The following is a 12,682-nucleotide window of genomic DNA, read 5'->3' as shown; positions in this document are numbered from 1 at the left end:
TGGGCAAATCTGCTGCAAAAGACCTCTTTAAAGTGTTGAAAAGCAAAGATATCACCTTGAAGACTAATGTGCACCTGACCCAAGCCATGGTGTTTTCAATCACCTCATATGCGTGTGAAAGCTGGACAAAGAATAAGGAAGACAGAAGAAGAATTGATGCCTTTGAATTACGGTGTTGGCGAAGAATATTGAATATACCATGGTCTGCCAAAAAAATGAAGACATCTGTCTTGAAAGAAATACAGCCAGAATGCTCCTTAGAAGCAAGGATGGCAAGACTATGTCTCACATACTTTGGACATGTTGTCAGGAGGGATCAGTCCCTGGAGAAGGACATCATGCTTGGTAAAGTAGAGGGTCAGTGAAAAAGAAGAAGACCCTCAATGAGATGGATTGACACAGTGGCTGAAACAATGGGCTCAAGCATAACAACGATTGTGAGGATGGCACAGAACCGGGCAGTGTTTCATTCTGTTGTACACAGGGTCGCTATGAGTCAGAACCGACTCGACGGCACCTAACGACAACAAGAAGCAGCCCTGTGTAGAACATTGTTGTTATTGTCCTGGAGAGTTCATCAAAGTGCAGCATCAACATCTCCTGAGAATTTGTAAAATGCAGAGTCTCAGGCTCTGCTCTGACTTCCTGATTTAGAATCTGCATTTTACTAAGAGCCCCACGTGACTTATATGCGCATTAAAGTTTGAGAATTGCTGCTCTAAGTTACATTCATCCACCCCCTTCCTTCTTACTATGTATCAGGTGTCCACTCTGCCTTTGATTCTTGGCCCCCTCTCTTCTCTCCTCCATTCCTTCTTTCCCTGGCAGATGTGAACTGGGCGTTGTTGGTTTACCTTGTAAAGACCCTCTCTTCTCTCTGTTGACAAAAGACTTTATTAATCAAGTCTTGATTAGTTTTGCATTGCACTTCAGCTTGGTACTTAAGTTTCTTAGATAAATGTTTTTTTAGGGGAATGTAGTATGAATGAGGAAGGCAGCTTTTCCTTGGTGACATTCTGTCCCTGAAGAGCTGGCTCTGGGCTCCATGTCTGGTGCTCCCCAACTGTGCCGATGGGATCGCTGCGATCCTGTTCTTCTCAGTGAGCACACACAGAACCAATTCAAGCCTGATGCCTGTCTCTCTTCCAACAACCTGGCTCTGCAGGTGGGGTGGAGGGAGTCTGCCCCATCTTTCCAGGGAGGTTCTCACTCACCTCGTGTGGACGCCCCTCTGTAGTCTACCTACAGGAGAGAAAAATACTCAGTAGCTGTTGGATGTTGTGCCCAGTTGCTGATTGACATGAAGCATCATTATAACAGTTACTTTTTATTTAGCACCTTCTGTGCTAGTATGACTGCTAACCCCAAATGTCGGCAGTTCAAATCCACCAGCCGCTCCTTGGAAGCCCTATGGGGCAGTTCTACTCTGTCCTATTGGGTCACCATGAGTTGGAATCAACTCTACAGCAATGGGTTTGGTTTTTTTTTTGGTGCTAGGCGCAAGGTCCCTGTATGGCTCAAGTGGTTTGCGATTGGCTGCTAGCCTAAAGGTTGGTGGTTTGAACCCACCAAGCTGCTCCTTGGAAGAAAGGTCTGGTGAACTGCTCATGTAAAGATTATAGCCAAGAAAATCCTATGGAACGTTTCTACTCTGTAGCACATAGGAGCACCATGAGTCAGCATCGACTCGACGGCAATGGGGTAGGGATGCCAGGCACTATGCTAGGTGCTTCACTTACCTTATGTCCAATCCCTGCAGAGCAGGTTTTATGATTTCCATTTTATAAATGATGAAACTGATTCTTAGAAATGTTACAGTTAGTAAATTAGTAAGTGGCTGAGATGGGATATAATCCCACATTTGTCTGACTTTGAAGTTCATACTTTTTCCATATCACCTTCTTATTAGATATGCTCCTCTCTAAAGGCTTAGGGGTCCTAATTCTTCCTGGCTAAAAAGGCAGATTCTCCCAATTTTAATCTTTGCAAACCTCCAGTGCAGTGGCTCTTAAATATTAGCACGTACCAGATTCAGCTGGATGGCTGGTTCGAGCCCTGATTCAGCAGCTCTGGGGTGGGGCCAAAGCATTTGTGTTTCTAACAAGTTTCTAGCTGATGCTGATGCTGCTGGTGCTGCGTCCACGCTTTGAGAACCACTGCCTTAGTGAATCAGGGAAGCAGGGATGTGTGGGAAGCAAAGTCCTGTTGCCTCTCCCAGGGCCCGCTCTCCGGTGGCTGCTGGCAGGACAGTGCTGCTGTTAAGTCTGTGGCTTGCGTATTGCTTCCTGGACATTATTTCCCGGGGAGAGCAGAATGTAGGTTATTTGCATCTGTTTCAGTTCAGCGTCTCCCCTTATCTGGGCAGTGTTTTGGCCATTTCATTGCTCGAAACTCATGAGGGTCACCTGCTAACAAGCTGAGGACGTTAAAAGCATGAAATAACACGAGTAAAGGCCTGGAAACTGAAAACATGTTTATTTATAGGTGTTTCCCAGGAACCAGTAATCCAGTGCTCAGCGGAAATTTATGAAATTTGCAAAAATGGGATTAACCATTTGCCTCTCCCCAGAGTTCTTTTCTTATTGTGTACAGCCAAGGTTCCAAAAAGGGTCAATTTTGAATTCCCATCATGCATGTTTGGGTGGACCAGGGCTTTGCACCGGTTTGAACCCCTGCTGAGAATTTGCCTTTCCTCCTCAGATATCTGAATCACAATCTACAGTTTAACAAGATCCCCAGGTGTTTCTTACATATGATCAATTTTGAGAACCACTGCTCTGCTAGTGGTTCTCAGAATTGGTCCCTAACCAGCAGCATTAGCATCACCCAGGAGCTTGTTAGAAATGCTAATTCTCAGCAGGGGTTCAAACCAGAATGAATCAGTTCGAAGCCCTAGGGTGGACCACTAGGGATCCTATCCGCAGAGAAACCCAACAGACATTCTGGCAGAGAGTAATGATGTATGGAGCATGGGGACTCAGGGCACTGGACTGTGGAGTTAGATAGAGCTGCTTATGAATCCTGGCTCTGCCATTTAACAGCTGAGGGTCTGTGCACATATTACATAACCTGTCTAGGCCTCATTTTCTCCAGAATCAGGACTGTTATAAAAAATATTTAACCAACAGATATGGCATGAGCACCAGCCACTCAGAATGGCTGGAGGCCAAATCAGAAGTAACATCAGCTGTAAACTGGCCAGAACCAGTGTGGACTGCTGGCTTGCATTTCCAAATATACTGTGGGTACCGTTTGGGGTTTGTCTCTGTGCAGGGGAAATGGGATTTGCTAAGTAAGGAGAGGAGGCAGTGGTGGCCCAGTGGTAGAATTCTTGCCTTGTATGCAGGAGACCCGGGTTCCATTCCTGGCCAATGCACCTCATGCACAGCCACTATCTGTCAGTGGAGGCTTGCATGTTGCTATACTGAACAGGTTTCAGCAGAGCTTCCAGACTAAGACAGACTAGGAAGAAAGACCTGGCGATCTACTTTCAAAAGTCAGTCAGTGAAAATCCTATGGATCTGCAACCAATCATGGGATGGTGCAGGAGCAGGCAGTGTTTCATTTTGTTGTGCGTGGGGGCTAACTCAACGATAGTTAACAACAAGTAAGGAGGAGGTTGGTGTGTGTGTGCACACACATATACACTTAAAACATCAGGAAGCTTTCCTGGGTTCAGGAAACAGCCACATGTTCTCTGGCTGTTTCAGGATCAGGAGGGACGCCTCCCCCCACCCCTTAAAAATCTTAGACCATGGCCAGTTTGGGCTGCTCTACTCCCCACTCCTCCGTCTGGTCGTGGGTGGGTATAAAGCTGGGACTAAGAGAGAGGGACATGCTGGGTGGCTCTTCTTGCTCCGCTGTCTTGGGGAGGGTCAAGGCCAAAAGCCTATGACTGCCTGGGATATTGAAAAGTACAAAAGTTCATGGAAAGAGTCTCAAACCAGACATGACTAGGAGGAGCCTGAACACGCCTCACACCACTGTGCAACCGTTGGCTGCTCTGATTTACCTTTTCTGTGAATTAGAACAATAATAGTATCTACCTCACCGGCTTGAACTGAGAAGGAAATGAGATAATATGTGTGAAACACCTGGCACACAGTAGGTAATAAATGGTAGCTCTATGTGGCACTGCTAACATTAGCCTGTGTGCCTAATGGAGCAGGGGCTCTCTAAGGCTCGGGAGTGCTCTGCCTGAGGGCTAGTGTGGGGCGAGCATGTTGGACCTGAGACGTTGTATGGACACGTATGGACCTTGCTCATTGACTCACAAGCCAGTTCTCAGGGGAAAGGTGTACCAAATTCTAAGACACATGAGCTATTTATTATGCTAGGAGAGTCAAATAAAAGTATTGCCGTTTGGATGAGTTCTAACAAGCAGGGTGGAAGAGGTCTTCCTGTATGGGGCCCCAGAGGAGCGTTTTAAACTTGGTGGGAATAGGGTCACCTCAAGGCAAACAGCTTGGGGAACCACAGAGGCCAGGGCACAGCTGGCAACTGGGGGTGTGACTGGGTCAGTGAGTGTAAGGATGAGGGGAGGGTGACCTTGGGGCAGATGTACACCCCACATCCTCCCCAAGGTCAGATGTGGTCTCCAGCAGCTCTGCAGGGGAGCACTGCAGCCATGAGAGAACAAGTGGGAAGAGGAACTTCTTCGACTTCATCTCTAGGAAAACTAGTGATTCAGGCTGCTGCAGCCCCTGGAGGACCTGGAGTGGGGCAGAGTCATGGGGCAGATGGAGACGCAGAGCCAAAGACTTCTGTTATCCTTGTTCCCGTCTAGATTACCAGTGCCCGGGAAACTACCATTGGCCATGTCGTATCTTTGGACACTAGAGTCCTTAACTTGACTCTTCTTTTATTTTCCAAGGTACCTACTCTCTCTCCCTCCTGAAGGTCTCTTGTCTCTTGAATAATGTGCAGTTGCTCTTTTGATTATTCTCTTACTTCCCTAATGCCCCTTTTTAAAAGTCTCTTTCCTCTACCTACATCTTAATTTTTGGTGCCTACTCACAGTCTCAAGGGACCCTAGTGGCATAGTGGTTAAAGCGCTTGGCTGCTAACAGAAAGGTTGACAGTTCGAATCCACCAGCCACTCAGCAGAGAAAGATGTGGCAGTCTGCTTCCATAAAGATGACAGCCTTGGAAACTCTATGGTGACAGTTCTACACTGTCCTATAGGGTCACTATGAGTCAGAATCAACTTGACGGTAAAGAGTTTGGTTTTCTGGTTACTCACAGTCTCCCTCTAAGTGATCACATCTACAGCCTAGGCTTCAGCTGCTCCTGTGCATGGTGAGCCCTAAAGGTGTATCTCCAGCCAGGGACTCTTTCTTAGATATTCAGATACCTTCTGGATACTTCTTGGGATCTTGCCGCGATTATTGCACTGACCTCCTAACTTGGGTCTCTAGCTCCAGGCTCACTTTCCCCCAATCCACACTTCTCCCTGCTGGCCAGGTTTCTTTTCTCAATTACCCATTGGATCGTATCCCTGGGCAGCTTCAATGACTCATCAATATCCGTGAGATATATGCTTAGTATGATTTAAAGGAACCTTGATGCTTGAGTCCTGCTTCCCTGCCAGCCTCATGTCTTGTTACTTTCCCCACCCATAGCTCTATCATGGCCTAAGAACTTGTTTCAATTCCTCAAACATCCCATGTACTTCCATTTCTCTATGCCTTTATACATGCTGTTACCTTTTTCTGGAATGCTCTTCCTCTCCTATCTGCTGGTGACTTCTATTTGTCTTTCCAGAATTGGCTGTAGAAACACCTCCTCTGTGAAATGGTATCTGACATGTGATCTGTGTAATTGCATACAGCCCCATGCTCAGAAGGTGTGGTTTAATGCTCAGCTGCCACAGTCCTGAAATTCTTATTACGTTTTGAACACTGGGCTCTGAACTTTTATTTTGCATTGGGCCCCACAAATTATGTCCAGTCCTGCTGACATCCGTATGGCAACATACACATAGTGCAGTTATGACACTTACTAGATTGTGTTGCAATTGCTATTTATCTGTCTGTCTCACTCACTGGCCTGTGAGCTCCTTGAGGGTGGGGACTGTGTCTTGTTCATCTCTATTCCTAGCACCCAGGGCAGTGCATCACACATAGTAGGGGCTCAATAAATGCTTGCTGATAGAATCAGTGAATGCCTATGGGTCTTTGTTTAGTTAAGTGACTTTCTTGGTCGTTGAGAACTGTCTTTTCCTCTTAAGGAGACTACAGAGAAAATGGCTCTGGTCCAGACATCAGAAACTATGAGCTCTGGTTTTTACTTGAGAAATAATTTTTAAAAAACTTAGCTTTATCATCTAAGCCAACATCCTCCACCTCTTGGGGCCTCAGCTTCCTTATCTGTAGAATGAGGGGCCTGACTGAGCACTCCAACACGTGACAACTCTCTAATGGGCTGTAACTCTCCAAGCCCCTCCGCCTCGATCGTCTTTTCTAAGTTCTGATCTCTCCTCCAGGACACCCTCAAGCATCTTCTGCTTTGTCCTCTTTTTTTTCACCTTCTCTTTCATGTCGTCTGTTTTTGCTTTGTTTCCCCCCAACCAAGAAAGCCAAGGCCAAATTCTTCACTCAGCAAAAGCACTATTTGTCGACATTTGGAGGGGGAAAAAAAAAATACAGAGAAGGGTCAAAGATCCTTCAAATCTTGGTATTTCAATATTTAAAGACTGTGAATGCTGGAAATGTTGACAGGTCTTGTGTGAGGCTTCATTCTGATTCTGATCCTGGACCCATTATTTCCTCTCTAAAACAGAAAGCAGCTCACTTCAAGGGCCCCTGTGCAGAACACATTTGCTATGCAGCTTTTTCACCTGCGCCAGCCCCTGGCCTCCCCCTACTGCTCTGCTGAAGTAGTTGCAGTACTTCTCAGACTATTCCTTGGCCAGAGGTGCCCCAGGAGGGGTGCGGGACAAGCTGGGAAGAGGACCAAGGAGGAGACCAGATACACAGGGTTTCGGGACCCCTCTCCCACTTCCACCACTTTCACTGGTTTTCTATGTTGGGGTTCTATATAAGATTTCGAATGGAGCCCGGGTGGGCAGTGGTTAAGAGCTCGGCTGCTTAACCAAAAGTTCAGCAGTTCAAATCCACCAGCTCTCCTTGGAAATCCTATGGGGGCAGTTCTGCTCTGTCCTATAGGGCCGCCATGAGTTGGAATCAACTTGACGGCGCCTAACAACGCAACAATATAAGATTTCACTGGGAAAAAGGGTCAAAATGCTGCTAAAAAATGCATGCAAATCTCTGTCTCCTGAAATGAAGTCGGAGCTCGGTCTGGGTATGGAGCCCTGGCTGGTTGCCCTGACTCCGTGGCATGAGTCTTCTCAATGAAAAATAACCCAAATTGTTAATGCTTCCTGTTCTGAACTCTCAGCCAAGTTATTATCTAGGAGTAGTGTCCTGGGCTGGCCTCCTCACCATTCCTTCCTGGCCGCAGGCTGGGTTTTGGCTCTGGGTCAAACTCCTTGGCAAAGGCTAGGACAGAGCTGTTGATAACATTGCCACAGATGTTAAATGGCAGTGAAACCCACTTCGTTGTCTGAAAGCCTAGGCGCTTTCTACAAGGCCATGTACAATAGGACAGCGGAGCGGGGAGCTCTGCTGGCCTGAACACACCTGCCGGCCTGAACACCCCTGCCCTCCAATCCCCAGGCCCTTAACCGTCTTTCCAGAGGACTTCTGTCAGTGCTTGGAAATGTAACACCCAGTACTGGGTGACTACAAAACAGGAAAAGGAACATGGTGTAGTGCAGAGACCGAATGGAAGTCTGGAGTCTATGACACCTGGGTTTGAGTGCCAGCTCTGCTGCTGAACTAACTCTGTGACCGCGTGCTAGTAACTAAGCCTCTCTGAGCTTCATTTTCTCCATCTTTAATAAGAGGATCATGATACCTAAATAGCTTAAATGAGATAACAAAGGTAAGGCACCTGACACATAGTAGTCACTCAGTTAATGAGAGACCTTAGCATCATTGACTTACATGTGCATCAACAAATACTATATATATATGTCAACTACCATATATACATACTTAAGGAACCCTGGTGGTTCAGTGGTTAAGCACTCAGCTGCTAACTGAAAGGTTGGTGGTTTGAACCCACCGGCTGCTCCATGGGAGGAAAACGTGGCGGTCTGCTTAGGTAAAGATTATAGCCTTGGAAACCCTATGGGGCAGTTCTACTCCATCCTACAGGGTCGCTATGAGTTGGAACCAAGTCTACGGCCACAGGTTTTTACCATATACCTAGTGCCATGTTAGATCCTGTAGGGGCTAAAAAGGAATTTGCATTCTTGTTGTTGTGTGCCATTCAGTTGATTCCGACTCATAGCGACCCTATAGGTCATAGTAGAACTGCCTCATAGTGCTTCTTAGGCTGTAATCTTTATGGGAGCAGATCGCCAGGTCTTGTCTTCCATGGAGCAGCTGGTAGGTTCGAACTGCCGACTTTTCTGTTAGCAGCCAAGTGCTTAACCATTGTGCCATCAGGGTTCCTTTCTGCATTCTAGTTGGAAAGAAATATCCTAAGTTGTTTAAGTAGCAAGATAGTGCTGTCATCCTCTTCACCCTAAACAAGCCAGGGAGAAACCCAGGAGTGGGGAGGAGAAACTGAGCATAGTACCCTTCACTGTGTAGGAAGGTGGGGAGGGGCAGAGGCTTTTTGTAGAGTAATTAGCTTAAAATTATATGAACAGGAGAAAAATTTGCTTCTTAGTAGACCTGGTGAAAGTTTGTAGCAGGACGCTAATCCTTGCAGTTTGAGATGAGTCTAATGGGTTTAGATATTTGGGGAAAGAGCAAACTGCAAACTGGAATGGAAGACCCCCAAAGTCCTTGCTCCTCCAATGGACCCAGATACCCTCAAGCCTCCCCACAACACACACCCAGCATAGAAATTGGGGGCAGAGTAAACCCATCTTTGGCTCACCACAGATAGCAGAGTCTGAGCAATTTCCAAGATACTCAGGGCGACTGGGCAGCACATGGTATGTGGAGGAAAGAGGTGGTTCTCAGGATGGGTGAGGAGATAATACGGAGGGAGCAGGAACTTTAAGAAGGGATTAAAAAGAGACAGGGACTGAAGGAAAAAGAAGAAAAAACAGCTTAGGGAAAGAGGTCTTGGTCCCATGGGAGACCCCTCTGGGTCCCGGGGAACATCCATGAGCAAAAAGAGAAGAACAAAATGTAAGAGTTATGGAGGTTCAACCTCAGAGAAGTGAGGGAATCTTGAGGATGGGTTGCCAGGGAAGCCTCACTGAACAGGCAGGGGTTGAGCTGAATCTTGAAGGACAAGAAGATTTTTGAAGACTGGTGGAGGGGGACTGATGAGGGCATTTCATGTGTGAGACTAATGTGGTTAACACAGTCAGTTTTTACGTCCTAGCCTCTCTGCATCCTCCTGTCCCCCATATCTCATTCCCCACTGTCTTAGTCATCTAGTGTTGCTATAACAGAAATACTGCAAGAGAATGGCTCTTAACAAAGAGAAATTTATTCTTTCACAGTCTAGTAGGCTACAAGTTCAAATTCAAGGCATCAGCTCCAGGGGAAGGCTTTCTCTCTCTGTCGGCTCTGGAGGAAGGTTCCCGTGGTGCATCAGTCTTCCCTTGGTCTGGGAGCATCTCAGCGCAGGAATCTCAGGTCCAAAGGACACGCTCTGCTCCCAGAGCTGCTTTCTTGGTGGTATGAGGTACCCATGTCTCTCTGCATGTTTCTCTCTTTTATATCTCAAAAGACATTGGCTTAAGACACTACCTAATCTTGTAGACCCCATCAATATAACTGCCACTAATCCATCTTATACATCATAGTGATAGCATTTACAACACATAGGGAAATCATAACAGATGATAAAATGGTAGACAATCATATAATACTGGGAATCATGACCAAGCCAGGTTGACAGATATCCATGACACCCACCAACAGGACTACTGAGTCCACAAATTTCACAGGGACCTGGCAGGGGCCATGGATCCTTCTTCTCACCAACAATACTGGAGTATTTGCTCAAAACTGGGACTGGCCCTTTCTGGGGCTTAGAGGAAATACAAACGGGCCTTACCCTGCCTTGGAAATGCAAGCCACAGAAGGCATATTTCACATTTCCAATTATGACACAATCTGGTCGGGGTGGAAGTGGGAGCCTGTTGACTTTAACAGCCCAGCTGTTCCTGTTTTCCAGATAGCGGTCAAAACATCTTCTGAACAGAGGGGCGAACAGTCTGAGGTTCTAATGGGAGCCCACCAGGAGGTCACAGAGAAGCAGTATGTCATGGTAATGGGGCTCTGGGGACCTCTGCGTCCCTGCCCCTCAGAGTACGGATGGGAACCACCAGGCCAACTGTGCTGAGAGCCATTTCCTAAATGTCACTCTTGCTAAGATGAATAAGTCTCATATTTCTTAGGATTTCTTAAGGCCTATGAGCTGGAGTCAACTTGACGGCAATGGGTTTTGTTTTATATTACAGGGGTGTCATTTATTTACGCTTCCCACTGCCTTCCTTCCCTTACCCCTTTTCCCCGTTCTTCCCTCCTTAAGAGGAGGTGAAAGGAAAAAAAACAAAAACATATTTTTTTCTGATCATCACAAACTTCTTTCAGTCTGCTTTTGTCAATCCCTTTGTCCTTTTCCTCTTGTCCTCTGATTCTCTGTGGAGCTGTTTCTGTCCACTGGGGAGTGGCAAGCCCCTCTAACTGGAGAGATTTTTAAGATGTGGCTCCTAAGCCTACTTTTGGCCCTAGGATTTCTATTTTCTAACCAAACTTTTAAATTTTTAAAACCCTTTTTATTGTAAAAAAATATATATCACACAACATTTGCCAGTTCAATATACTTCACATGTATAATTCAGTGATACTGGTTACATTAGTCATGTTGTGCAACCATCACGGGTATCCTTTGCCAAATTTCCCATCACCATTAACAGATACTCAGTGCTTCCTGAACTATGGTTCCCCCCTTTCCCCTCCTCCCTCCTGTGGTAACCACTAACAAAATTTAGTCTCTATAAACTACCAGTTGCCATAGAATCGATAGATAATTTTGTCTATTCTAGATATTTCATGCTAAGTGGGATCAAACAGTATTTATCCTCTTGCGATTGAATGACTTCACTCATCAGAAAGTGCTCAAGGTTCATTCACGTTGTAGCATGTATCAGGACTTCATTTCTTTTTATTGCTGAGTAATAGTCCATTGTATGTATGTACCACGTTTTGTTTCTAATTAACTTTTAATGCCTCACCTTCCTTTCCTACCTGCCTTCTAAAAGCCACTAAAAATGAAAGTGCTGTTTTGGGGTTAAAATGTTTTATTCACTCGAAGTCCAATCCTTTCTCTGATTAAGCGGTGAGCTGGTACAGCTGCTTTGGTTTCCTGGTAAGAGTCAATATGAGCTGCCAAATTCTCTCACCAATGTTCATGTCTGAGGTTTTACCATCAATTACCAGGCCTGATTTTTTTTCCCCATAAACACAAGAATTTTGTGAAATGAAAACTATCGTCTTCAAAGCTGACAACTTGTAAGTACTTCAGGCACACCAATTGTGTGTTCTAGGTTTTCTGCAAAAGTTTCTCCATCAAAATTTTATCTGGTTCTGTTTATGAACAATAGAAATATGTAAGAAATTCCAAGTATTTCAGAATCTAAATTATATTTCCACGATAGCCTCTTATACCTGGAAGTGGCTTAAATAATCTTTGTCAGATCGCAGTCCCCAATTTTTATCTTCAGAAAGTATCACCACAGTCTGCCATTATGTAAAAACATTTATCAGACTTTAGGATCATTTTCTATGTCACACAAGAAAACACATTCATCTCTCTACTGTCACCCTCATATTGACCCAAAAGGTTCCTACCCTCTTTACTCCAATGACTTTTGACTGTTTTATCCTCTGAGATAAAGGTTTGCCGTAACTGAAGGTATTCAAAGAATGAGCTACAGGCTCTGAAGAGGACTCCCAAAGAGGAGCTCAAAAACGTTCTGAATACTAGTAGCCTCCTAAAAAGAGAGTATGTCCCAAGGGGTCCACTTTGAAGGAGTTGGCTGTTGGGTCATGGGGTGGAAGAGGTGTCTTCTCCTGGCTTCCTGTATGTGTATGGAGGGTTATCCACTAGAATAACTGCTGCCATTCTCCAACCCCTCAGTCATTTTCCCCAGGGGCCAAAGAATAACCTAATCTGATGGGGAGTTAAGAAGAAGGACTGGGCATGGGGGTTTAGCCTATTCAGGGCTGTACTTTCAGATCTGCCAGCCTACAGACCTCTTGGCCTGTGGGAAGGCCTGCATGGGTGGGTCAAATTAACTTGGAGATAAAGTATTAGCAAGCTCCCTTTCGCCACATGTCTAAAACTTCATTGTCAATATATTGGTGATATTTTGATTTTTATCTGTATGACTCCAGTGTATTTATTTCATTTGATTTTAATCTCCAGATGAGGAAGGAGGGCATTATTTATTAGCGTTCTAAATTCCATCAACTAAGTTCATTTGGATATATAAATTTCTGTTGCCTTTATTATAAGACCAGCTTTGTTGCTTTATAGTTATACCTGACAGATTAAAAAGTAAGGAGCCCCAAGAGAGGAAGTCTTCCTTGGCTGTAGCCCCTTACTTAATTAACTTTTTATATTTCTCCAGGAAAAAAAA

This window comes from Trichechus manatus, unplaced genomic scaffold, assembly GCF_000243295.1.
Source record: "Trichechus manatus latirostris isolate Lorelei unplaced genomic scaffold, TriManLat1.0 scaffold00021, whole genome shotgun sequence".
Lineage (NCBI taxonomy): Eukaryota > Metazoa > Chordata > Mammalia > Sirenia > Trichechidae > Trichechus > Trichechus manatus.
Note: the sequence above shows the minus strand (reverse complement) of the source record.